Genomic DNA, 27,272 nt, shown 5'->3' with positions numbered 1-27,272 from the left:
ACCCAGAATTTTCACAAAGGTTCTGGGGTCTCTGCTGGCGGTTCTAAGACCGCGGGGCATTGCGGTGGCGCCTTATCTGGATGATATTCTGATCCAGGCATCGTCTTATCAGCTAGCAAAGTCTCATACCGACATTGTTCTGTCCTTTCTGAGGACTCACGGGTGGAAAGTGAATCTGGAAAAGAGTTCGCTAGTTCCACAGACAAGGGTTCCTTTCTTGAAGACAAGGGACTCTCTTCTATGGGGGTTGTCGCTGGATCATCTATCCAAGGGGACATGCTTCCGCAGACCCTCATGGGTAATAGTGACAACGGACGCCAGCCTGATAGGATGGTGAGCAGTCTGGAACTCCCTGAGGGCTCAGGGTGTATGGTCTCAATCGGAGTCTCTACTTCCCATCAATATCCTAGAGTTGAGAGCAATATTCAATGCACTTCAGGCTTGGCCTCAGTTGGCTTTGGCCAGGTTCATCAGATTCCAGTCAGACAACATTACGACTGTAGTTTACATCAATCATCAGGGATGGACAAGGAGCTCCTTAGCGATGACAGAAGTAGCCAAGATAATTCAATGGGCGGAGGCTCACTCTTGTTATTTGTCGGCAATCCACATTCCAGGAGTGGAAAACTGGGAAGCGGATTTTCTGAGCAGACAGACTTTTCATCCGGGGGAATGGGAACTACATCCGGAGGTATTTGCCAATCTGATTCTAAGATGGGGCAGGCCGGAGTTGGATCTTATGGCATCTCGTCAGAATGCCAAGCTTCCGAGATACAGGTCCAGGGATCCCCAGGCCGAACTGATAGATGCCTTCGCAGTGCCTTGGTCGTTCAACCTAGCTTATGTGTTCCCTCCATTTGCTCTCCTTCCCCGGGTGATTGCTCGAGTCAAACAGGAGAGGGCTTCGGTGATCCTCATCGCTCCTGCGTGGCCTCGCAGGACTTGGTATGCCGATCTGGTGGACATGTCATCTCAGCCACCGTGGAAGCTTCCTTTGAGGAAAGACCTTCTCATTCAGGGACCATTCCATCATCCGAATCTAGTTTCTCTGCAGCTAACTGCTTGGAGATTGAACGCTTGATTTTATCTAAGCGAGGGTTCTCTGATTCGGTCATTGATACCTTGATTCAGGCACGTAAGCCTGTTACTAGAAAGATTTACCATAAGATATGGCGTAAATATCTTTATTGGTGCGAATCCAAGGGCTACTCATGGAGTAGGGTTAGGATTCCTAGGATTTTGTCTTCTCTCCAAGAAGGATTGGAGAAAGGGTTGTCAGCAAGTTCCTTAAAGGGACAAATTTCTGCTTTCTCTATTTTGTTACACAAGTGTCTGGCAGATGTTCCAGATGTTCAATCTTTTTGTCAGGCTCTGACTAGAATGAGGCCTGTGTTTAGACCAATTGCTCCTCCTTGGAGTTTGAATTTAGTTCTTAATGTTCTTCAAGGGGTTCCGTTTGAACCTATGCATTCCATAGATATTAAGTTGTTATCTTGGAAAGTTTTATTTTCCGTTGCTATTTCTTCTGCTCACAGAGTTTCTGAGCTTTCAGCATTACAATGTGATTCACCTTATCTTATTTTTCATTCTGATAAGGTGGTGTTACGTACCAAACCTGGATTTCTTCCTAAGGTTGTTTCAAATAGGAATATTAAACAGGAAATTGTGGTTCCTTCCTTGTGCCCTAATCCTCCTCCTAAGAAGGAGCGTCTGTTACATAATTTGGACGTGGTCCGTGCCTTGAAGTTCTACTTACAGACAACTAAGGATTTTCATCAATCGTCTTCCTTGTTTGTCGTTTTTTCAGGGAAACGTAGGGGTCAGAAAGCTACGGCTACCTCTCTTTCTTTTTGGCTGAAGAGTATCATCCGTTTTGCATATGAGACTGCTGGACAGCAGCCTCCGGAACGAATTACTGCTCATTCCACTAGGGCTGTGGCTTCCTCATGGGCATTAAATAATGATGCTTCTGTTGAACAGATTTCCAAAGCTGCAACCTGGTCGTCTCTTCATACTTTTTCCAAATTCTACAAATTCAATAGCAGTGGTGCCTTCTGTTTAGGTTCCCTGTCTTGTCCCTCCTGTTTCATCTGTGTACTATAGCTTTGGTATTGTATCCCACAAGTAAGGATGAAATCCGTGGACTCATCGTATCTTGTAAAAGAAAAGGAAATTTATTCTTCCTTGATAAATTTGTTTCTTTTACGATACGATGAGTCCACGGCCCATCCTGTTTTTTCTAAGACAGGTCTTTAATTTTGTTAAACTTCAGTCACCTCTGCACCTTGGCTTTTCCTTTCTCTTCCTAACTTCGGTCGAATGACTGGAGTGGGAGGGAAGGGAGGAGCTATATATACAGCTCTGCTGTGGTGCTCTTTAACTCCTCCTGTTGACCAGGAGGCGATATCGCACAAGTAAGGATGAAATCCGTGGACTCATCGTATCGTAAAAGAAACAAATTTATCAGGTAAGAATAAAGTTCCTTTTCCCTTCAAAGAGCATGGGTGTTACGCTGTGTTTTTCCTGTAGTGTGCCAGTGTGATATTCCCAATGGACAGCCCAAGCATTGTGCAGATGTATGACCCGGCAGGTGCCATAACAAACACATGACCAGATTTGCACAGTATCACAGTCCTTCTTCACAACTCACTTGTTCATTGTTAAAATAATTAAAAGCCATTTTCTTTCCCATTGGCATGGAGAGTCCACAAATTTATTCTAATCCATTCTAATTACTAGTGGGAATTCAACTCCTGGCCAGCAGGAGGAGGCAAAAAACACCCCAGCCGAGCTGTTAAGTGTCACTCCCATTACCCATAATCCACAGTCATTATTTACCTTTATCATTGGGAGGATGTGCGAAGATGGTGTCTGAAGATATTTAATCCTTTGATCAGTACTTTTCCCTGCAAGCAATGATTGGGGTCAAGCTGTGTCCATGTAATTCTTTTTAGTAAGAGTAATGGTGGCTTTTAGCAGGTAGAAGGCGACGAGGTGGTCTTTGCTTAATTTCTAACACCAATGCTACCCCTCCATTGAAAACCAAGGTTGGTGAATCTGTCACACCTAAGAAGCTGTTCCTGCCCTGCAGCTGGATCCACAGGTAAGTGCTCTTGCCTTCTAGGTTTAAAGGATGGCACTTTAGGGGTCTAAACCTCAGTGGATTTGATTTGGGACATAATTCCTTTATACAGGGATTTATATGAGGGCAGTACTGCAGGCACTGTAACTGTGTAGAGGAGTTAAGGGGTTAATTTTATTCCCTTTTCATTATCATGCTGGCTAGAGAGTGGGGCAAACCTGCACTATGTGAATTTGAACATTATTTGTTTTCCAGTTATGTTTTTTTATGTTTTTTATTTATTCACTGGCTGGCAGCACAGTGTAACTCGCGTGCTTTTCTTAATTTTGCATTAATTTTTTTGCTTGATGCGGTCACATGACCGCTCTTCTGATTCATCATTTTCTTTTCCCATCGGAGAGCGGAGTTCTTCTTGTCTTGTCGACAGAGCAGTTAAACGTTTCTGAGGAGCGTTTCTGACTGTTTCTACCATTATCGAGAGAGCCTCTACAGTGGGAATCACTCTGTTCCTGGTGGTAAGCCCTCAGTAGAAGTTGAGGTTATAGTGGTGCTAGATCCTAGTAGAAAGTAATTTTCACTACATATTGTAAATAAATCTTGTTTGTTATATTTATTTAAAGGTACAGCACTTTGTTTCTGTGACTTGAACTTAATTTTGATTTACTTTACTCTGAGATCAATATTAATTTCTATTGGGAACCAATTTCATTATTATGGACCCTGAGTCTAATTTAGCTATATCTTTTGATAAATGTTTGTACTGCTTGGAGGCTCAAGTAATTCCTCCTGTACAGCTTTGTTCCACATGCTTAAGTAAGTTGTTATTGTCTAAGGATAAAGATACCCTCTCAGAGCCATCAGTCTCTCAGAATAATGTTGTCCCTGCAATGCCTCAGCTTTCTCCTCAAACGTCCCAAGCTTTAGCAGTTTCACATGCAGTGCCCTGTGGTTCCTCTCAACAAGCTCCTGGGGGTGTTTATTTACCAGGAGATTTTGCTGCGCAAATAACCTCTGCGGTCTCAGCAGCCTTATCAGCTTTCCCTGTTGCTGGTAAGAGAAAGAAGAGATATAGGAGTATATCTCATAGTAAGAGTTCTGATTCCGCTAAGTCTGTGTTACTCAGTCTTTCTCAGTTTTCTGAAGAAGATCATTCCTCAGTGGCTTCTGAGGGTGAGATCTCTGACTCTGAGACTGCGGTGGCTAGTACTGCAGACCTAGAAGAGGTTAATTTCAAATTCAAGCTTGAACACCTCCGATTGCTACCTTGGAGGAGTCTGACTCCACTGTCGCTGAGAGACTCCAAAGAAGTCTAATAAGCTTAACAGAGTGTTTGATGTCAAACCTTCAACTGTAGAGGTATTTCCAGTTACAGATAGTGTCGTACATTATAGCTCAGAAATGGGAAATGCTGGGGATTCCCTTTTCCCTGTCCCCTGTTTTCAAGAAAATGTTTGCTGTTTCTGTTTGTGACTCGTGGAGCACTGTACCTAAGGTAGAGAGTGCTATATCCATTCTAGCCAAAATAACTACTATCCCTCTCTAGGATGGTGCTTCTTTCAAGGACCCTATGGATAAAAATCTGGAAGCCTATTTAAGAAAGATGTAATATTTTCTGAGTTATTACCAGTGCCGTGTGCTTACTCAGTAAGGCAGGAGGAGCCAAGGTCTGTTAATTCATGGTTAAAAACATGGTGTAAAAATGAGGGGTTTGACTTTTTAGAGCACTGGGCTGATTTTTCATTAGGGTACAATTTGTACAGTAAGGATTGCACCTGAATGACATGGGTGTTGGTGTGTTGGGGAAAAGGATGGTAGCACATTTAGAGAATCTTTTAAACTAGGCAAAGGGGGGGAAGGTCAGTTAGAACACAATAGAACAGAGAAATCAGTCTGTGAATATGTCACTCCCTTAATATCTCAAGGAAGGGATGACTTAAGAAATGTCACATTAGAAAGTATAGAGGAAAACACACCAAGTAGCAGCAGAAAGCACATGAAAATTAAATGTATGACAACAAATGCAAGAAGCATGACAGGTAAAATGGGGGAGCTGATGCTCTTAGTTGCTGAAGAGGACTATGATGTTATCAGTATAACTAAAACTTGGTGGGATGATTAACATGACTGGGAAGTTAACTAAGAGGGCTATACTTTATTTAGGAGGGACAGGAATAATAAAAGGGGTGGAGGAGTCTGCATGTATATTAAACATAACCTTAAACCTACAATAAGGGAAGATATTTATGATACAAGTGACAATGTAGAGACCCTGTGGGTTGAAATAAAGAGTGGGGGGAAAAATCCTAATAGGATATTACTAGGAACATGCTACAAGCCCCCTAACATTAGTGACCTGGAGGAAACCCAACTACTAATACAAATAGGTAAGGCTGCTAATAACAGTGCTGTAATTATGGGAGATTTTAACTACCCTGATATAAACTGGGCCAATGAAACTAGTAATTCAGCTAAGGGGGATAGATTTTTAAATGTTCTCAGGGATAACTTCTTGTCACAAATAATAGAGGAGCCAACTAGGAGTAAAGCTATATTGGATTTAGTGCTATCAAACAATACAGATATAATATCAAACATAGAAGTCAAAGAACATTTGGGTAACAGTGATCATAACATGGTCACATTTGAAATCTCTTTTCATATGCAGTGTCTTAAAGGTTTAACTTCAAAAAAGCAAAATTCAACGATTTAAGGAAATCATTAAATATAAGTTGGGATAATGTATTCTCTAATAAAAATACAGAGGATAAATGGATAATATTTAAAACTTTGTTAAATAAATATACATATCAACAATAACCATATGGTTATAAAAATAAAAAATCAAAGCCGTTGTGGATAAATAAAAATGTGTTAAGAGAAATTAAGAAAAAACATAGGGCATTTAAATTATTCAAAGAAAATAGTACAGACTCAACATGCAATATTTATAAGGAATGTAACAATGCATGCAAAAAAGCAATCAAATTAGCCAAAATTGAAAATGAAAAATGAATTGCAAAGGATTCTAAGTCTAATCCTAAAAGGTTCTTTAAGTACATAAATAGCAAAAAATCTAAGAAGGATAATATAGGTATATTAAAATGCGTGGAGGGTAGCATAAATAATGAAAGGGAGAAGGCTGAGGTACTAAACCAGTTTTTTTCTTCAGTATACACAAGAGAGGAACCATTGGATGATACTTTGGAACAAAATAGAACATGCCAGTCCATACCATTAACTGGGTTGTGTTTAGAGGATATCAGGAAAAAACTGGATAATATTAAGGTAAATAAAACTCCAGGCCCAGATGGAATACACCCAAGGGTGTTAAGGGAACTTAGCACTGTTATAGACAAACCTCTACTCTTAATTTTTTTAAGACTCATTATCCTCAGGCATGGTACCCCAGGATTGGCGTAAAGCTGATGTGGTGCCACTCTTCAAAAAGGGAAGCAGGGATGATCCAGGAAGCTATAGACCTATTAGTCTGACATCAATAGTGGGGAAGATATTTGAAGGGGTTATAAGGAATTATATTGATGAGCATTTTCGTGTAAACAAGATTATGAGTTCTAATCGGCATGGTTTTAGGAGAAATAGATCATGTCAAACTAATCTAATTAGTTTCTACGAGGAAGTAAGTCAAAATATAGCTAAAGGGGAATCAGTTGATGTGATATACTTAAATTTTGCAATGGCATTTGATACAGTGCCACATGAGAGATTAATGCACAAAATTAAGGGACTGGGAATAGCTGAAAATGTTAGCTCATGGATAAATAACTAGATAAAAGATAGGGAACAACGAATAGTAGTAAATGGATCATACTCAGATTGGACAAAGGTAATCAGTGGAGTCCCCCAGGGATCAGTACTGGGCCCTGTTCTTTTTAATATTTTTATAAATGACTTGAAGCAAGGATTAAATAGCGACATCTCTATGTTTGCAGATGATACTAAGTTAAGTATGATCATTAGGTTAGAGCAGGATGAACTTTCATTACAAAGGGATCTGCAAAAATTTGAAGTATGAGTAAGTGATTGGAAAATGAGATTTAATACGGAAAAATGCAAGGTTCTACATTTTGGAAGTACAAATAAGCAGGCAACGTATTTTTAAATGGAACAAGACTTAGCCAAACACAGGAGGAAAGGGATTTGGGGGTAGTAATAGATAACAAGCTAAAGATGGGTGCACAATGCAGGGCAGCAGCTTCAAAGGTTAATAAGATACTAGCATGTATTAAAAGAGGCATTGATTCAAGGGAGGAAAGCATAATTATGTCACTATATAAAGCCCTGGTAAGACCTCACCTTGAGTATGGAGTGCAGTTCTGGGGACCGATCGCAAAAAAAAGATATTGCAAAACTAGAAAAAGTTCAGAGAAGGGCCACAAAGCTAATAAGGGAATTGGAGAAATTAACCTATGAGGAGAGGCTAGCCAAACTGGGTCTGTTTTCTTTAGAAAAAAGGCGCTTGAGAGGTGACAGGATTACTTTATATAAATATATTCAAGGCCCATATTCAGAGATGGCAGAAGGCCTGTTTATTCCAAGAAAATTGTTTCTGACAAGAGGTCACAATTTAAGGTTGGAGGAAAGGAGATTTAATCTCCTGCAGCAGAAACGTTCTTTCACTGTAAGAGCAATAAAATTGTGGAACTCGTTACCAAAGGAGGTAGTGAATGCTAATAGTCTGGATACATTTATGTATATAAACAAAATTCATGGATATGATTGCTAGTATTAAATGGGTCACCTTTTAGTGGAGTTATTTAAGCTTAACTGGAGCTTTTTGTAAGTATTTTAGATTTGTATAGGTTGAACTCAATGGACTTCAGTCTTTTTTCAACCTTATCTACTATGTTACTATGTAACCAGTTTCTGGCATCATTATTTACATAGTGGCTATGGCTATGTACTATGTACGTTCATCAGGGTTTACAATGGCAACCAGTGGCAAGCATTACTACGGTTGCGGGTACTCCTTGTCTGATCTAATTTCAGAGGAAACTACTATAGAGAAGATCCAAGATAGGACCAAGGCTCTAGAGCTGGCTAATTATTTTATCTGTGATGCCAGCATGCAAGTGGTTAGGCTGGGAGCCAACATTTCTAGCCTTGCGGTTCTAGCTCGCAGAGCTCTGTGGCTAAAGTCTTGGTCGGCAGATGTCACATCCAAATCCAAGCTTTTGACCTTACCCTTTAAGGGCAATACCTTATTTGGACATGGTCTGGCCGAGATCATTTCCAAGATTACAGGGGAAAAGGACTCTTTCCTTCCTCAAGACTAGAAGGGAATACCTAAGGGTCGACAGATTTCTAACTTCTGTTTCTTTTGTAACTTCAAGGGACAAAAGTCTTCCTCTTCCAAGCAGAGGCCTTCATATTATAATATTTAATCTAAAATTTCTACATTGTATTGACCTCTAGATTTCCGATATTTGAACTCAAATTTAAGGAGGTATATTTCATATGGTGGAGATAATCACACACACACACACATATATATATATATATATGTCATGAATCTAATTGTATGAATTTTCCTTGATGTGTATGTTCTCAGATGTAAAAACTGTTTTTAAATTTCTTTGATGGAATTCCACCTTAAAATTTAGGACTTTAGAATTTAAAGGTATAACAAGGACCGCACAGGAATTCTTGGATCTTACCCTTGAAAAAGCTACATGGGCGTGGCAAAATGTACGTCAGGTTTTGTTTGTCACTGACGTCACAGGAAAAGGGAGTTACATTGTATCATCTTGACTCTTTCGATACACGGCTTACCGAGAGTTTCAATCCAAAGCCATCCTGCTTCCAGACATTTGATACTTTTGTATTTAAGAGTATGTACATACTATATCCCTGAGTGACTTCACACTGGCTGGTATATTTTATATATTTTATGTATAGTTTTTATTAAATATTTGCTATTTTACCAAGTGTTGCTGCATAGCTGACTCAGTGGCTTATACCGAGATTGTGATTCAATCTGAGCTGAATGTCAGCTCTAAATAGTGTGAGTATATATCTTTATCACAATTCACTATATTGTTTGGTTAGGGTATCACACTATTCTACCTCTCTTCAGATTTCTTAAATATAGATATACATCAGATCTCCAGCTGCTTGGTTCGCTGATCCTGACAGCGTTGTGAATCAGGACTGATATATACATGAGCTTAAGTAGCTCTCTAAAGTGTGAGTACGGATCTTTCACTTATTTTTACCAACTGGGTCTGAAAGTATTACACTATACAAGCTTTCTCTTTAAGGTTCATTGGAATACACAAAGAGTCAAAAGTTGGACTTTCACATATGATTTGAAACTATATTGAAGATTTAAACACTGACTCAAGTTTATATCCTTTTGTTGGTTTTTATTTCCTCTGAATCTAAGTCAGCATGAGGGGGCCGCCCCCGATCCAATCATGGATCAGGAATGGGGCAGGTTTTCCTTCTTTCAACAGGCTTGGATCCACGATGTCCCAGATCCTTTTGCTGTGGAAGTAGTATCCCAGGGATACAGGATAGGATTCAAGTCTTACAGGATACAGGACAGGATAAGTCCCCAGGGGCAGATTTATCCTGTCAAGGTTATCTGCAAACCAGGTGAAGAGAGAGGCCTTCTTAAACTGCGTAAAGGACCCATCTTCACTGGGAGTGATTGTTTCAGTTGGCGGAACAGGGTCAAGGATTCTATTCAAACCTTTTTGTGGTTCCAAAGAAAGAGGGAACTTTCAGACCCATATTGGACCTCAAGTGTCTCAACAAGTTTCTCAAGGTTCCGTCCTTCAAAATGGAGATTATTCGTTCCATTATACCCTTGGTTCAGGATGGTCAGTGACTACCATAGACCTGAAGGACACATATCTTCATGTTTCTATTCACAGGGAACATCTCCAATTCCTGCGGTTTGCCTTTCTAGACAAACACTTCCAGTTTGTGGCAATTCCCTTTGGCCTTGCTACGGCTCCTCAAATCTTTACAAAGGTGGTCAGATCTCAAGGAATAGCGGTTGCGCCATACCTGGACAACATCTTGGTTCAGGCACCGTCTTTTCAGTTTGCAAGATCTCATACAGAGATGTTGTTGTCTATTCTATGTTCCCACGGGTAGAAAGTGAATCTGGAGAAGAGTTCCCTGGTGCCAGACACCAGGGTGTGTTTTTTGGGAACGATTATAGACTCTCTGTCCATGAAGATTTTTCTGACGGAGGTCAGGAAATCCAAACTTCTTGACTTCAGTCCTCTATCCGTCCATCAGTGGCTCAGTGTATAGAAGTAATTGTTCTAATGGGTTGCTTGGTTCCATCTTAGACCTCTACAGTTATGCATGCTCAGACAATGAAACGGAGACTACTCTGATCTCTCGCAGAAGATAACTCTGGATCGCCTAACAAGAGATTCAATATCTTGATGGATTTCGCAGGACCCTCTGTCTCAGGGTTCATGCTCCTGAGACCATCCTGGGTGATTGTGACCACAGATGCCAGCCTGTTGGGCTGGGGAGCAGTTTGGGGTACTTTAAAGGCTCAGGGTCTTTGGACTCAAGAGGAGTCTTCTATTCCCATAAACATTCTTCAGTTGAGAGCAATTTTCAATGCTTTAACAGCCTAGCCTCAGCTAGCTTTGGTCCGGTTTATCAGACTCCAATCGGATATCACCTCAGTGGCATACATCAGCCATCAGGGAGGAACTTTGAGTTTGTTAGCTATATAGGAGGTGAATCGCATTTTCCAGTTGGCGGAGTCTCACGATTGTCTCCTATCTGCCATCCACATCCCAGGGGTGGACAACTGGGAAGCAGATTTTCTGAGCAGGCAGACCTTTCATCGTGGAGAGTGGACTCTCCACCCGGAAGTTTTCACAATGATAACCCTCAGGTGGGGGATTCCGGAGTTGGATCTGATGGCATCGCATCTAAACGCCAAGCTTCCAAGGTACAGTTCAAGATCAAGAGGTCCGCAAGCCGATTTGATCTACGCTCTGGCGGTGCCTTGGAACTTCAGTCTTGCATATCTGTTCCCTCCGTTTGCTTTCCTTCCTCAAGTCATTGCTTGTATAAAGCAGGATCTGGTAAAGATGTCATCTCTTCCCGATTGGAGGTTGCCTTTAAAGAAGAACCTTCTACTTCAGGGTCCCTTCCTCCACCCAAATCTAGATTCTCTGAAACTGACTGCTTGGAGATTGAACATCTAGTCTTGGATAGACATGGTTTTTCTGAGAAGGTCATTGATACCATGCTGCAGGCTCATAAGCCTGTTACTCACAAGATTTATCATAAGGTATGGCGTGAATACATTTATTGGTGTGAATCGAAGGGCTTCTCTTGGAGCAGGGTGAGGGTTCCCCGAATTTTGTCTTTTCTTCAGGATGCCCTGGAGAAGGGTTTATCAGTCAGCACTCTGAAGGTCAGATTTCTGCACTGTCCTTTTGCACTGTCTATTCTTTTGCACAAATGCCTGGCAGATCTTCCAGATGTTCAATCTTTTGTTCAGTCTTTGGTCAGAATCAGGCCTGTGTTTAAACCTGTTGCTCCTCCTTGGAGCCTTAACCTTGTTCTTAAAGTTTTGCAGCAGGCTCCGTTTGAGCCTATACATTTGGTTGATATTAAGTTGTTTTCATGGAAAGTTTTGTTTTTCCTTGCTATTTCATCTGCTTGCAGAGTTTTCGAACTTTCGGGTCTGCAGTGTGATTCCCCTTACCTTATCTTTCATGCGGATAAGGCGGTCCTTCGTACTAAGTTGGGATTTCTTTCCAAAGTAGTATCGGATCGCAACATCAATCAAGAAATTGTTCTTCCTTCCTTTTGTCCTAACCCTTGTTCTCAGAAGGAATGTCTGTTGCACAACCTGGATGTTGTGCAGGCTTTAAAATTTTATCTGCAAACAACCAAAGATTTTCGGCAATCTACTGCCCTGTTCGTTGTTTTTGCTGGTAAGCGTAAGGGTAAGAAGGCCACTTCTACTATTTTTTCTCTCTGGTTGAGAAGTGTTATCCGGTTAGCTTATGAGACAGCTGGACAACAGCCTCCTCAGAGAATTACGTCTCATTCCACTAGGGCTGTCTAGGGCAAAAATGAAGCTTCTGTGGAGCAAATCTGCTAGCTGGCCACTTGGTCCTCATTGCATACCTTTTCCAAATTCTACAAATATTGATAGTTTTGCCTCGGCTGAGGCTTCCTTTGGGAGAAAGGTTCTTCAAGCGGTGGTACCTTCTGTTTAGGACCACCTGTCTTGTTCTCCCTCCTTTCCATTCTGTGTCCTCTAGCTTGGTTATTGGTTCCCATTAGTAATTAGAATGGATTTGTGGACTCTCCATGACAATGGGAAAGAAAACATAATTTATGCTTACCTGATAAATTATTGTATTTCCTTGGCATGTAGAGTCCACGACCTGCCCTTAATTAGAGTTGACAGCTTTTTCTTTCTTTTTTTTTTTTTTTTTATTATTTTTTATTAAGGCAAAAAGGATCAAGCAGCATACAGATAATAAAGAAAAAAGAGATACATCCAAATAAGAATCATATTTAACAGAGATATTAGAGCATTTCTCATTTTAGTAATAGAATTTAAACAATGACACCTATACAGAGAAATATCTATGCTAAAAATCCTATAATTTTTATACATTTCTCAATTTAGCAATAGCATTTGACAGCAACATCTATACAGAGAAATATCTATGCTAGAAATCCTGTAATTTTTAATAAGAAAAAGAGGACTAAATATAAGTTAACCAAAAGAAAAAGAAAAAAGAGCCATATTTATAGACCCAGCCTCTACAAAGAAAATAAAATCTTGTCTGCTGTCCTTTGTCTTATTGTTTTTCAGAGTGAATTCTGTCTCAAAACAAAAAGCGGGGAAAAGCAGAAAAAAAGAAGAAAAAAGTACTATAGTCCTTAGTAGAGTATTGTCCCCTTTAATGGATTCCCCTTCCTTTAGCCAAAGGAATGGGGCAGTAGCAAGTGGCATGGTGGATAATATATCTACAACACGACTAAACTGGGGAGGAGAAGAAGAAAAAAAAAAAAGGGGGGGGGAGAATAAACAAAAATATATATAAGACGGCTTTTTCTTTTTAATGACACGATGAGTCCACGGATCATCTTAATTACTAATGGGATATTCACCTCCTGGTCAGCTGGATGTGGCAAAGAGCACCACAGCAGAGCTGTTAAATAGCTCCTCCCTTCCCTCCCACCCCAGTCATTCTCTTTGCCTACGTTAGTGATAGGAAGTGGCAAAGTAAGGTGTTAGATTAGATTCTTCAATCAAGAGTTTGTTATTTTTAAAGTAGTGCAAGATTGTGCTGCTTTGTTCTATGGTGTAGCCGTAGTCCATATCAGTCTCTACAGTAGAGCTTTGGTGGCTTTAAAGCAATGGGAACTTGTGGGACATAATTCCCACTGCGCCTCCCGTACTTATGCTGCCCTGTTTGCAAGAGTCTGAGAGAGAGATACTCGGATCCTTTGTTTTCCACAGGCCAATGTGAGGAAGAGGACCTCACAAGCCAGGTGAGCTGCCTTATTGCCGGGCAGAGTTCTCAGGTAAGTGCTACATTTTATTTTCTGCCCCCCCTGGGTGAACATACACATAAAATTTGGCACTTAATACACTTTATTTTTAAGGACACTAGATGACATTATCCCTAGGAGGGAATGGACATTTTCCTAGGGATATGTTATGCAGGAACTGGAGGACATGAGAAGTGGCTCTGTTTTTCTCACTTTTGCAACTCCCAAAGGCTTAGTTTCCATAGCAGCCGTCTGGGAGGTTTAGCCTATTCCCTCATGATAGGGTACATGTCTAGGGCAATGCTGCTTTGGTGCAACTGTTTCTCCCGTTGGCTCCCTTTACTTTAGTGGAACCGGGAGCTTTGTTTCTTTATTGTCAAGTTGTGATTTAGTCTGCTGTCGGCCCCATCCTTACTATTTGCCGCCGGGAGGTTTAGCTGTATACGCCCACGATGGGCAGAGCTAAGATATGCGCCATGTTTGCGCGCCCTTTTCAACATTTCCTGTGTATCGGCGGTAGTTCGAGGATGAGGGGTAGTCCGTATGCCTTCTCTGTTGAATGGCTTTTATTTAGCAGAGAGGCTTCCATTTAAGCGTAGCATATGTATTTAGGCGGACTCCTTCTCTGTTGCCTTATGTCTAACACAGCAGAGAGGCTTAATCAGTGTAAAACAATCTTCCTCAGAGTGATAAGTAATCACAGTGTTAAATAAACATTTGTAATGTTCCGGATGCCTTCTCTGCTGTGCTGTTATGCAGCAGAGAGGTTTTTCACTCGGTAACAAGTACTGATTACAGTAGGCAGAAGGAATACTATTTGTTAGTGTTCAATCTGTTAATAGAAGGATTTTTACGCTAAGTTTAGCTGGGATCAAAAGATTCTCTATAATATACGTTAAAGAAACGTTTTTTGGGGGAAATTTTGCAGTGTATTTAAAATTTAAAGACACAGTACCACCCTTTTTTAATAAGCAGATGGTGGAATCTGATGGTCCAAGTGGCTTTTTCCTCATGTTGATTAATTTATCCAATGTTAAGGGAACAAGGTAAGACGTTCTCTTTATCATTTAAAGGCACAGTAATTTTTGTTATTATGTTCATTTTTATCTAATAAAAAGTGAATAAGGTGGTTATGTACACGTTGTCTTGATACTTCTGTGGAACGGCCAAGGATTTTATGTTCCCCATGTATTAAGAGGTTGTTTTTTTTTGTTTGTTTTTTTAATTCTTTTTTTTCAGAGCCAACATTGCCTCAGACGTTTCAGAAACATTCGGACAATGTTCCATATTTTCTGCAGTTTTCTCCTCAAGTGTCCTAAAACCTTAGCGTCCATTCATCCAGTGCCCTGCGCTTCCTTCATGACTCCTTTTGGGGTTAACTTGCAAGACATCGTTTCCCTCTGTGTTTGTCGGGTGTGTTGTTGGCTTTTCCCATGCTGCAGGGAGAACACAAGAGGAAAACTAAAATGTTCAGTGAGTAGATTACTATCTCAGGGATTCCCTACAAGTTACATGAGGAAGGGGATACTTCGGTAGTATATGAGAGTGAGATCTCAGTTCTGACGGTATGATTCATCCCGCTGATACTGAAGTACTATCTTCAAGTTTGAACTATCTCTTCTCCGGTTATTACTAAGGAGCTTTTAAGCTACTCTGGAACGACATTGCGGTCATTGTTGATTTTATGTGGTACCAAGAAGTGGTACTAGGAAATGAGTGAATGGGTATAACCCTTTTATTTACATTTCCTATATTATCAGAAAGGTTTTTATTAGAGGACCTCTCAAGGAAGGAAACTTCTATCCCTATAGAGGATAGCTTTTCTTTTTCAGGATCCTATAGATATTTGGGTAGTGGGTTTGTTCAAGATGACATCCCAGGTTGGTACTGCTACCTTTTTCGACAGCATACTAGTTCATGCGTTGTCTGGTTCTATTTGGACAGATAGTGCTTAGGGCAGATACCTCAGCATGCTAGGGCACTGTGGTTGCGCTCTGTAACAACCTAAGGGTTGCTGGTTTGATCCCCAGTAAGGTCGATAGGATGAGCAGCGCCTTTAGACCCTTATGTGTGTTTAGCCGTGCTTCACAAGTACCCAATATATATATATATATATATATATATATATATATATGTATATATTTTATCTGGAACCAGAGAGAATGGATTCCTTTCATGAGGTAGGAGTTTTCTCTCCCCTGGGAGTGATAACTCAGGTTCAGGAACAGGGTCTGAGATTTATTTCAAGGATGCTCTGTGTTACTATAATAGTCAGTGCAACAGCTTAAGACTTTGACAATTCAGGTTTGATTCCCATTACAGATAAATTATAAATTACCTTCAGACCAATGTTAGATTTCCTGAATCTACAATAGTATCGTCCTAGGTGGAATCTCTTTGTGACATCCTTCCTTTAATCCTGGAGAATCAGTTTCTGACAAGTTTTAAGGACGGTATATGTATGTTCCCATCTATGCGATCATCACAAGTCCCTATGGTTTGCCTTTCGGGACAAATACTTCTAGTTTGTGGCTCTTTCATTCGTTGCCACAGCTTCAGAATGTTTTTTTTTTTTTATTATTATTATTTTTATTGAGGATTTGCACATAACATAAAAGATAGTGTACATAAAAGGAAAATAAAGTACAAATAATGCTGCATGAAATTACACAGAAATCTGTATCAACTATCCTCATTTTTGTCCCAAATAATAACATTCTGGACCACTTATGGGTCCTTTATTGATATTCCTCTAATATATTGGGATATTCAAGAGTTGAGTCAAGATATATAAACAAGATATGATGAAAAATGGAATATTCCAAATTAAGACAGATCCAAAACTTTTAGTACTAACATATAGTAACAATATATTACATTCTGCACAGAAATAATTCAAATATGGTGAAAAGATTTCCCTATCACATAGGATAAAGTAAAAGTGTCTATGAACGTAATGATAAACGATATTGTAAATTTTGTACTGGGAGTGTTTAACCCCATTAAATGTTTGAGCTTTCCTCTCCTTAAACGTCGGGCATAGCATAGATTTATAGCAGCATGAACAATGAGGCTGAACAAGTGTAATCTCATACTATTTAATGTTCTACTTAAGACTATATGAAAAAATAATTGTGCCAATGGGTTTTATCTTAAGTAAACAAGTAACCTCAGGAATTATCTCTTTTTCTTCTCCCGCAGCTCCGGCCGCAAGCCGCAAGTTATTTGTCAGTATTGTTCAAAAAAGGTGTTAATGGCCCACTGAGGTTAATGCACAAATCTTTTATGTCATGAGTTTTTTTAATGTAAGAGACCCCTGGCTTCATGTTATACATATTGGGAGTGCTGCCATGTTCTTTGCTTCAAAAATAATCCTTAGACTGTAGTGCTGCACAAGGGGACATAAATCCAGTATATGTCTATCAAGCTAGTTTTTAGATTAATTTAGGGCAGCGTAAACCTTAATAGAATGTTAGCAGCTACTATAAAGCCTAGTGCTCTTAAATTTAGTTCAAGAAAGTAGGGCATATTATTTTAACTTACCAGGAACTAAATGATCTTTAATGCTGTGACAGGGGCGACTTTGCAGACAAGTTCTAATACATGTGTTTAGAGCGTGTTATAACAGATAACTTATGTAAAAAACACAACGATATCTAATACAGTGCCAGCAGCACAATACAAATATGTAAAATATATTATATAGATTAACTTTTAAGTATGAATCCTAAAGTTGTAAAACACAATTTTAACGAACAAGGCGAAACTTCAACTTTAGGAAGCCAGTGACCGGAAAGACAGTCTACTTTCATGTTATCAACCCCCAGAGTCAATTTGCAAGCATGACTGTGTTATATTTGCGGCCTCCCAGGAGCCCCCCCACAAACTCCCGTAAGGTCTTGCCAAATGCCTAATGCTTTTCCCTGTGCAGGATCTTGTTCAATATGCCAGGCAGATTCACTTTGAGTGTTGTACTGAGTATATTGTTCTCATCTCGTTCTATAGTCGTGGAATTATGCAGTGGCTCAGGGAGCTCTCCTCTATACATAAGATTGGGTGTTAGCGAGGCGATGTCTTTAAAAGGCTGAGAGTCTCCTTGGTGAATGCTAACGGCGGGAGTTTGCAAGTCTGGTGCTGTAAGTAGAACTGCAGTTGCTGAGCCCACCACAACACAGCGCTTCATCAGGTAATCCATTGGGGCCCTTTTTAAGAGTTGCTGGAAGAGCTCTTCTATCCTTGCCATGTGGTTGTTTAAGCTGGTGTGGTGATCAGCTTCACTTGCGGCAGCCATTTTAGTTGTGGTGCGTTAGAAACTTTTCGTGTATTTGTTGTTCTCTCTTTTGTTGTTATGTCCTTTCTTGTCAGGGAGGGAGATCTAGGAGATCTGTGCAGAGTTGTGAATGTGCTAGTGTGGTCAGTTCTGGCAAAGACCCTCGATTGCTCGAGGGGGGTGGTGGTGCCTACTTATGAGCTGCCGCTCTAGGCCTCTCTTGTCCGATGCCGGGCTCAAACCTCAAAAATGCAGTGCAATCTTTCAATATTTAAAGTACTGCTAGGCAGTGCAGCCAAATAGTTATATGAATATGTTTTTGCTCTGTGGGATCCCTCTTATAATCGGCGGATTCTGAGTGTTCAGTAGGAGCTCAGGGAAAGTGCGACCATGCAGGATAGCTGTTCGGACACGCCCCCAGCTTCAGAATTTTTATGGTGCATTCTAGCACCATATTTAGTTGTCATCCCAGGCCAGGAGATTTCGTTACATCAAACAAGTTTGCACATGGACACATGAAGTTGTCTGCTTGGAGATTGTCCGCTTAATCTTGTCAAGGCAGAGGTTTTCTGACCACGGTTATAGAATCCATTATTCAGGATCGTTAGCCAATATCTTTAAAAAAAAAATTACCATAAGATGTGGTATATATATCTTTAGAATCCGAGGACTATTCCTGGAGTAGTTAGGATTACTAGAATTTTGTCTTTTCTCCAAGAGGGTTTAGAGACGAGCTCCCTAATGGGTCAATCTCGGCCTTATCTATTTAGTTACACAAACGTCTGGCGGAGGCCCCAGATATACAATCTTTTTGTCAGACCTTAGTCAGGATCAGGCCTGTGTTCACATCAGTTACTACTCAATGGAGTCTTAATTTAGTTCTTCAAGGGGCTCTGAGCCTATGCACTCCATTGATATTGAGTTATTATCTTGGAGAGTTTTATTTCTTGTTGCTTCTTTACTCAGGGGATTGTTGTTCCTTCGTTGTGTCCTAGTCCTCCTTATCTGAAGAACGTCTTCTGCACAATGGGTCGTAGTCCGTTTGTTAAGGTTTTACAGGCGACTAAAGGCTTTTGTCAATCTTCTTCTTTGTTTATGATTTCTCAGGAAAACGTAAGGACACAGAAAGCTTCGGCTACTTCTTTCTTTTTTGCTGAAGAGTATCTTTCGGTTTGTTTATGAGACTGCTGATCAACAACTTAACAAGAGGGTTGCGGTTCATTCTATGAGGGTTGTTGCTTACTCCTGGGCTTTAAAAATTATGTTTCTGTGGCTTAAATTTGCAAGGCTGCAACTTGGTTTCCTCTTCACATTTTTTCAAAGTTTTTTCAAATTTGTCTCTCTTGCCTCAGCTGAGGCCGTTTTTTTGGGAGAAAGGTTCTCAAGCAGTGTTGTCTTCCGTTTAGGTTCCCTGTCTTGTCCCTCCTGTATCATCTGTGTACTCTAGCTTTGGTATTGGATCCCATTAGTAATTAAGATGATCCATGGACTCATCGTGTCATTAAAAAGAAAACAAAATTCATGCTTACCTGATAAATTTATTTATTTTTTGACATGATGAGTCCATGGCCCACCCTGTTCTTGTAAGACAGGTTGTTGGGTATTTTAAACTTCGGACACCTCTGCACCTTGACTTTTTCTTTCTCTTCCTAACTTTGGTCAAATGACTGGAGTGGGAGGGAAGGGAGGACCTATTTAACAGCTCTGCTGTGGTGCTTTTTGCCGCCTCTTGCTGACCAGGAGGTGAATATCCCATTAGTAATTAAGATGATCCGTGGACTCATCGTGTCAAAAAAGAAATACATTTATCATGTAAGCATAAATTTTGTTTTTTTATATAAACCTCAGGCACCTCTATACCCTTGTGTCATATTCTTTTTCCTTTTTACTCAGCCGAATGACTGGGGATTATGGGTAATCGGAGGGACACTTAACAGCTCTGCTGGGGTGGTCTTTGCCTCCTCCTGCTGTCCAGAAGTTGAATTCCCACTACTAATTAGAATGGATTTGTGGACTCTTCTTGCCAAGGAAAGAAAAGAATTTATCAGATAAGCATAAATTTATTTTTTTAGTCCTCATCTCACTCTTAGTCTTTATTTTAGTCCTCATGTCACTCTTGGTCCTTATTTTAGTCCTCATCTCACTATTTCTCTTAGTCTTTCTTTTAGTCCACATCTCACTCTTAGGGGTAGATTTATCATGCAGCGTATGCTGCTGTTTCCGTGCAAGCCTTTAGGCTCGCCAGAAACTTAACAAGCAGCGGTGGTAAGATGATTGACACCCCCTGCTAGCGTCCCATTGGCCGCAGATGTGCAGGGGGCGGCATTTCACCAGAAATGCTTGTGCAGTGATAAATACCGACAGTGTATGCTGTCGCCATTTATCGATGTCGGGCGGAGATGATCCACTACAGCGGATCACATCCGTCCAACATTTGATAAATCTACCTCTTAGTCTTTTAGTCCACATCTCACTCATAGTCTTTATTTTAGTCCACATCTCACTATTTATCTTAGTCTTTATCTTAGTCCTCATCTCATTCTTAGTTTTATTGTAGACCTCATCTCACTCTTTATCTTTGTCTTTATTTTAGTCCTCATATCACTCTTTATCTTAGTCTTTATTTTAGTTCCCATCTCACTCTTAGTCTTTATCTTTGTCTTTGTTTTAGTCCTCATCTCACTCTTTATCTTAGTCTTTATTTTAGTCCCCATCTCACTCTTTATCTTAGTCTTTATTTTAGTCCCCATCTCACTCTTTATCTTAGTCTTTATCTTAGCCCTCATCTCACTCTTTATCTTAGTATTTATTTTAGTTCCGATCTCACTCTTTCTTGGTCTTTATTTTAGTCCTCATCTCACTATTTATCTTAGTCTTTATTTTAGTCCTCATCTCACGCCGTACGGGCTTGATAAATGGGCCTGTGTATCTTAGTCTTTATCTTAGCCCTCATCAAACTCTTTATCTTCGTCTTTATCTTCGTCCTCATCTCATTCTTTATCTTAGTCTTTATTTTAGTCCTCATCTCACTCTTAGTCCTTATTTTAGTCATTATCTCACTCTTAGTCTTTATATTAGTCCTTATCTCATTCTTTATCTTCGTCTTTATTTTAGTCCTCATCTCACTCTTAGTCCTTATTTTAGTCCTCATCTCACTCTTTATCGCAGTCTTTATTTTAGTCCTCATATCACTCTTTATCTTAGTCTTTATTTTAGTCCTCATCTCACTCTTTATCTTAGTCTTTATTTTAGTCCTCATCTCACTCTTTATCTTAGTCTTTATTTTAGTCCGCATCTCACTCTTTATCTTAGTCTTTATTTTAGTCCCCATCTCACTCTTTCTTATTCTTTATCTTAGCCCTCATCTCACTCTTTATCTAAGTCTTTATTTAAGTCCACATCTCACTCTTAGGGGTAGATTTGTTATGCAGCGTATGCTGCTGTTTCCGCGCGAGCCTTTAGACTCTCTGGCAACTTAAGAAGCAGCGGTCGTAACTTGTGGCGGACTGCAATCATCCCGATCGGATATGATTGGGATGATTTACACCCCCTGCTAGTGGCCGATTGACCGCGAATGTGCAGAGGGCGGCATTGCACAACATTTCACCAGAAATGCTTGTACAATGATAAATGCCGACAGCGTATGCGGTCGACATTTATTGCTGTCGGGCTGACATGATCCATTACAGTGGATCAAGCGGATCATGTCCGTCCGACATTTGATAAATCTTAGTCTTTTAGTCCACATCTCACTCATAGTCTTTATTTTAGTCCACTTCTCACTCTTTATCTTAGTCCTTATCTCGCTCTTTATCTTAGTTTTTATCTTAGTCCTCATCTCATTAATAGTCTTTATCTTAGTCCTCATCTCACTCTTTCTTAGTCTTTATTTTAGTCCCAATCTCACTCTTTATTTTAGTCTTTATCTTATTTATTTTAGTCCTCATCTCACTCTTTATCTTAGACTTTATTTTAGTCCTAATTTCACTCTTTATATTAGTCTTTATCTTAGTCCTCGTCTCACTCTTAGGCCCTGATATTCAAAGAGTACCCAGCTTGGAGAGAAATTGTAGTTCAGACTTCACAAAGGCTGAACTCACTGGATGTTCCAAAGAAAAATGGTGGAACTCTCCAGCATGGCGAGATCTTTCTCATTTATGTATGTGAAGCAGAGACAAGCCAAGTGCAATATAGCACTGCATGATATGAGAGTTTTGTTACACTTATACTTTGTGCTTTGTATTTTATATTACTATACATTTCAGATTGGGCCCTTTAAATATTATGGAATTTAAGCTTTGCACTTTCTCATTTGTATTTTAATACATTTACATTTTGATCTAACAGTAATTTTACTCATTGTGATTATGCTTTGAAAGTTTCTGTGTTACTTTAATAAATTAGGATCATGCTTTGTATAAAATTACATTGCACTTTGTATTTAATCTATTGTAAACTGACAGTCTCAGAAAGTGGGAGGGACAGGGCAGATTGCTGGGTTGAACAGTGGAGGTCCCAGGGTATGTCTGAAGTTCTCTCACAAGTCGTGTGAAATTTGCTGAGCATTTTAAACAAGCTGGTCTCACTAATATTGTATCAACAGCTGTATGCAGGTGAAGTTTGCTCAAATTCATAATACACTTATTTTAACTAATAGAAAAGTAATATATACTAAAATATAGACAAAGGCAATTTAAATTGTAGTGAAAACATTTCAGTTTAATTTGTAATTGGTGCAAACAGAGCCTATATCAGCCCCAGGGGTTCTCCAGCTACCTTCTCTCTCCCATGTGAAATTTTATTTTCCAGAGACCTTCATTACTTTCTATAGAAGGCATCTGTCATCTCTTATTGAGTTCTGCTCCTGTGAAGTCAGCACTATATTCTTTCTCCAAACTAGAGAATGTTTGATTATCTGGTCCATAGGAAGTAATGACACTTTCTGGGAAACTGAAGATGAGTTTTTCTAAAAGATACACATAAATATACAAAGTATGAGCCTAGTTTGTTAAAGTTAACAAACTGTGAAACCATAATCAGAATTTGTAAAATCACTAAATAAACGGCCATACAGAAAATAAAATAGAAAGTGCAAAGTTTAAATGAAATAAAATTTTATCTGAAGTGTAAATTGATATAGGTAGGATGCAAAGCACAAAGTGTAAATGCATCAGAACTGTCATGTCATGCAGTCTATATTGCACTGATCTTGTCTCTCCTTCACATACAGAAATGCAGCAGCAATCTCTGGTCATGCAGTGCTATACTGTACTGATCTTGTCTCTCCTTCACATATAGAAATGCAGCAGAACTTTCATTTTTAATGCAGTGCTATATTGTACTGATCTTGCCTCTCCTTCACATACAGAAATGCAGCAGAACTCTCATGTCATGCAGTGCTATATTGCACTGATCTTGTCTCACCTTCACATACAGAAATGCAGCATAACTATCATGCCATGCAGTCCTATATTACACTGATTTTGTCTCTCCTTCACATGCAGAAATGCAGCAGAACTCTCATGTCATGCAGTGCTTTATTACACTGATCTTGTCTCTCCTTCACATACAGAAATGCAACAGAACTCTCATGTCATGCAGTGCTATATTGCACTGATCTTGTCTCACCTTCACATACAGAAATACAGCAGTACTCTCATGTTATGCAGAGCTATATTACACTGATCTTGTCTCTCCTTCACATGCAGAAATGCAGCAGAACTCTCATGTCATGCAGTGCTTTATTACACTGATCTTGTCTCTCCTTCACATACAGAAATGCAGCAGAACTCTCATGTAATGCAGTGCTTTATTAAACTGATCGTGTCTCTCCTTCACATACAGAAATGCAGCAGAACTCTCATGTCATGCAGTGCTATATTGCACTGATCTTATCTCTCCTTCACATGCAGAAATGCAGCAGAACTCTCATGTTATGCAGAGCTATATTACACTGATCTTGTCTCTCCTTCACATACAGAAATGCAGCAGAACTCTCATGTAATGCAGTGCTTTATTGCACTGATCTTGTCTCTCCTTCACATACAGAAATGCAGCAGAACTCTCATGTCATGCAGTACTATATTGCACTGATCTTGTCTCTCCTTCACATACAGAAATGCAGCAGAACTCTCATGTCATGCAGTGCTTTATTGCACTGATCTTGTCTCTCCTTCACATACAGAAATGCAGCAGAACTCTCATGTCATGCAGTACTATATTGCACTGATCTTGTCTCTCCTTCACATACAGAAATGCAGCAGAACTCTCATGTCATGCAGTGCTTTATTGCACTGATCTTGTCTCTCCGTCACATACAGAAATGCAGCAGAACTCTCATGTCATGCAGTGCTATATTACACCGATCTTGTCTCTCCTTCACATACAGAAATGCAACAGAACTCTCATGTCATGCAGTGCTATATTGCACTGATCTTGTCTCACCTTCACATACAGAAATACAGCAGTACTCTCATGTTATGCAGAGCTATATTACACTGATCTTGTCTCTCCTTCACATGCAGAAATGCAGCAGAACTCTCATGTCATGCAGTGCTTTATTACACTGATCTTGTCTCTCCTTCACATACAGAAATGCAGCAGAACTCTCATGTAATGCAGTGCTTTATTGCACTGATCGTGTCTCTCCTTCACATACAGAAATGCAGCAGAACTCTCATGTAATGCAGTGCTTTATTACACTGATCTTGTCTCTCCTTCACATACAGAAATGCAGCAGAACTCTCATGTAATGCAGTGCTTTATTAAACTGATCGTGTCTCTCCTTCACATACAGAAATGCAGCAGAACTCTCATGTCATGCAGTGCTTTATTGCACTGATCTTGTCTCTCCGTCACATACAGAAATGCAGCAGAACTCTCATGTCATGCAGTGCTATATTACACCGATCTTGTCTCTCCTTCACATACAGAAATGCAACAGAACTCTCATGTCATGCAGTGCTATATTGCACTGATCTTGTCTCACCTTCACATACAGAAATACAGCAGTACTCTCATGTTATGCAGAGCTATATTACACTGATCTTGTCTCTCCTTCACATGCAGAAATGCAGCAGAACTCTCATGTCATGCAGTGCTTTATTACACTGATCTTGTCTCTCCTTCACATACAGAAATGCAGCAGAACTCTCATGTAATGCAGTGCTTTATTGCACTGATCGTGTCTCTCCTTCACATACAGAAATGCAGCAGAACTCTCATGTAATGCAGTGCTTTATTACACTGATCTTGTCTCTCCTTCACATACAGAAATGCAGCAGAACTCTCATGTAATGCAGTGCTTTATTAAACTGATCGTGTTTCTCCTTCACATACAGAAATGCAGCAGAACTCTCATGTCATGCAGTGCTTTATTGCACTGATCTTGTCTCTCCGTCACATACAGAAATGCAGCAGAACTCTCATGTCATGCAGTGCTATATTACACCGATCTTGTCTCTCCTTCACATACAGAAATGCAACAGAACTCTCATGTCATGCAGTGCTATATTGCACTGATCTTGTCTCACCTTCACATACAGAAATACAGCAGTACTCTCATGTTATGCAGAGCTATATTACACTGATCTTGTCTCTCCTTCACATGCAGAAATGCAGCAGAACTCTCATGTCATGCAGTGCTTTATTACACTGATCTTGTCTCTCCTTCACATACAGAAATGCAGCAGAACTCTCATGTAATGCAGTGCTTTATTGCACTGATCGTGTCTCTCCTTCACATACAGAAATGCAGCAGAACTCTCATGTAATGCAGTGCTTTATTACACTGATCTTGTCTCTCCTTCACATACAGAAATGCAGCAGAACTCTCATGTAATGCAGTGCTTTATTAAACTGATCGTGTCTCTCCTTCACATACAGAAATGCAGCAGAACTCTCATGTCATGCAGTGCTATATTGCACTGATCTTATCTCTCCTTCACATGCAGAAATGCAGCAGAACTCTCATGTTATGCAGAGCTATATTACACTGATCTTGTCTCTCCTTCACATACAGAAATGCAGCAGAACTCTCATGTAATGCAGTGCTTTATTGCACTGATCTTGTCTCTCCTTCACATACAGAAATGCAGCAGAACTCTCATGTCATGCAGTACTATATTGCACTGATCTTGTCTCTCCTTCACATACAGAAATGCAGCAGAACTCTCATGTCATGCAGTACTTTATTGCACTGATCTTGTCTCTCCTTCACATACAGAAATGCAGCAGAACTCTCATGTCATGCAGTACTATATTGCACTGATCTTGTCTCTCCTTCACATACAGAAATGCAGCAGAACTCTCATGTCATGCAGTGCTTTATTGCACTGATCTTGTCTCTCCGTCACATACAGAAATGCAGCAGAACTCTCATGTCATGCAGTGCTATATTACACCGATCTTGTCTCTCCTTCACATACAGAAATGCAGCAGAACTCTCATGTCATGCAGTGCTTTATTACACTGATCTTGTCTCTCCTTCACATACAGAAATGCAGCAGAACTCTCATGTCATGCAGCACTATATTGCACTGATCTTGTCTCTCCTTCATATACAGAAATGCAGCAGAACTCTCATGTCATGCAGAGCTATATTACACCGATCTTGTCTCTCCTTCACATACAGAAATGCAGCAGAACTCTCATGTAATGCAGTGCTTTATTGCACTGATCTTGTCTCTCCTTCACATACAGAAATGCAGCAGAACTCTCATATCATGCAGTGCTATATTGCACTGATCTTATCTCTCCTTCACATGCAGAAATGCAGCAGAACTCTCATGTCATGCAGTGCTATATTGTACTGATCTTGTCTCTCCTTCACATGCAGAAATGCAGCAGAACTCTCATATCATGCAGTGCTATATTGCACTGATCTTATCTCTCCTTCACATGCAGAAATGCAGCAGAACTCTCATGTAATGCAGTGCTTTATTGCACTGATCTTGTCTCTCCTTCACATACAGAAATGCAGCAGAACTCTCATATCATGCAGTGCTTTATTGTACTGATCTTGTCTCTCCTTCACATACAGAAATGCAGCAGAACTCTCATGTCATGCAGTGCTATATTGCACTGATCTTGTCTCTCCTTCACATACAGAAATGCAGCAGAACTCTCATGTCATGCAGTGCTTTATTACACTGATCTTGTCTCTCCTTCACATACAGAAATGCAGCAGAACTCTCATGTCATGCAGTGCTATATTGCACTGATCTTGTCTCTCCTTCACATACAGAAATGCAGCAGAACTCTCATGTCATGCAGCGCTATATTGTACTGATCTTGTCTCTCCTTCACATACAGAAATGCAGCAGAACTCTCATGTTATGCAGTGCTTTATTACACTGATCTTGTCTCTCCTTCACATACAGAAATGCAGCAGAACTCTCA

At 40.0% G+C, this 27,272-nt stretch overlaps 1 protein-coding gene across 4 annotated transcripts in view; it reads left to right on the top strand.

Moving 5' to 3' along the window:
• The window catches only part of PCSK7 (proprotein convertase subtilisin/kexin type 7), a 258,498-nt gene that overhangs the window by 102,691 nt on the left and 128,535 nt on the right, over positions 1-27,272 (top strand). The gene's annotated exons all lie outside the window — the stretch shown is intronic.

This window comes from Bombina bombina, chromosome 8, assembly GCF_027579735.1.
Source record: "Bombina bombina isolate aBomBom1 chromosome 8, aBomBom1.pri, whole genome shotgun sequence".
In the NCBI taxonomy this organism is placed as follows: Eukaryota; Metazoa; Chordata; class Amphibia; order Anura; family Bombinatoridae; genus Bombina; species Bombina bombina.
The sequence above is the reverse complement of the archived record's forward strand: the minus strand, read 5'-3'. Positions and strand labels throughout refer to the sequence as shown.